Here is a 1,709-nt window from a genome sequence, read left to right as displayed (position 1 = left end):
ACAATGCCATACGGGCGTTTCCACAAACACTTAGCATGCATGGTAAATAATCTATTTGAAAGTATTAAATTGAACATGCAAGCAACCCTTTTAAAAATTAATATAATTGTCAAACAATTCCCTTAATAATCCACAAGCAAAATATGGTAAATAATTACCCAAATAAATTTCTAACACCAATAAAAATAATGCAATGAATGAAAGTATGCAAATGAATTAAAATAAAATAAAAAGAAAAATAAGAAGAATTAGAAGGGAAAGAAGGGAAGAGGAAGTAAATAAGAAAGGAGGGAGGAAAAATTAGGATTGGGGAAGAAAAGATAAAATATTTTAGCATATAAGGTTAAGGTGTGCGACGCTGGCGGCGCGGTCGCGTGGGTGACGCGGCCGCGTGGTGCGCAATAAGGTCAAGCGACACGGACGCGTGGGTCATGCGATCGCGTGACTCGATTTGTGCTAGTGGCGCGAGTGCAGCCTCGCGCTCGCACAACTCTCTGTTCAAAATCTTATTAGTGCCAAATTTTAAGTGACGCGATTGCATGGGGCATGCGATCGCGTGAGTGGGCTTTAAAGGAGTATGACGCGGTCGCGTGGGTCACGCGGCCGCATGGGAAGGATCTTGCATTCAGCACCAGTCCAGCACCACTCTCGCACAATGGTGGACGAAATTGTGATCACATCAATGTAGTATTCTTTGTTGTTGTATGGAATCATTATTATGGCACTTATGTGTGGACACAACTCCGTTCAACTAACCAACAAGTGTACTGGGTCGTCCAAGTAATACCTTACGTGAGTAAGGGTCGATCCCACAGAGATTGTTGGTATGAAGCAAGCTATGGTCATCTTGTAAATCCCAGTCAGGAGGATAAAATTATGGAATTTAAAAAATCAAATATGATTAATAAAAATAAACGGAAAATAAAATAGGATAGAGATACTTATGTAAATTAATAGTGGGAATTTCAGATAAGTGTATGGAGATGCTGTGCTCCTCTTGAATCTCTACTTTCCTATTACATTCATCCAATCCTTCTTACTCCTTTCCATGGCAAGCTGTATGTAGGGCATCACCGTTGTCAGTGGCTACATCCCATCCTCTCAGTGAAAACGTTCCTATGCTCTGTCACAGCACGGCTAATCAGCTGTTGGTTCTCGATCATGTTGGAATAGGATCCATTGATCCTTTTACGCTTGTCATCACGCCCAGCAATCGCGAGTTTGAAGCTCGTCACAGTCATTCAATCCCAGAATCCTACTCGGAATACCACAGACAAGGTTTAGACTTTCCGGATCCTCATGAATGCTGCCATCTATCTAGCTTATACCACGAAGATTCTGTTGGGGAATCTAAGAGATATGCGCCCGGCCTAAGGTAGAACGGAAGTGGTTGTCAATCACGCGCGTTCATAGGTGAGAATGATGATGAGTGTCACGGATCATCACATTCATCAAGTTGAAGTGCAACGTATATCTTGGAATAAGAATAAAAGAGAATTGAATAGAAAGTAATAGTAATTGTATTGAAACTTGAGATACAGCAGAGCTCCACACCCTTAAACTATGGTGTGCAGAAACTCCACCGTTGAAAATACATAAGTGAAAGGTTCAGGCATGGCCGAATGGCCAGCCCCCATGATCTGAGAACTAATCGTCCCCAAGATGTCTAATACACTAGTAAAAAGTTCTATTTATAATAAACTAGCTCC

Source organism: Arachis stenosperma, chromosome 2 (assembly GCF_014773155.1).
Source record: "Arachis stenosperma cultivar V10309 chromosome 2, arast.V10309.gnm1.PFL2, whole genome shotgun sequence".
Taxonomy (NCBI): Eukaryota; Viridiplantae; Streptophyta; class Magnoliopsida; order Fabales; family Fabaceae; genus Arachis; species Arachis stenosperma.
The sequence above is the reverse complement of the archived record's forward strand: the minus strand, read 5'-3'. Positions refer to the sequence as shown.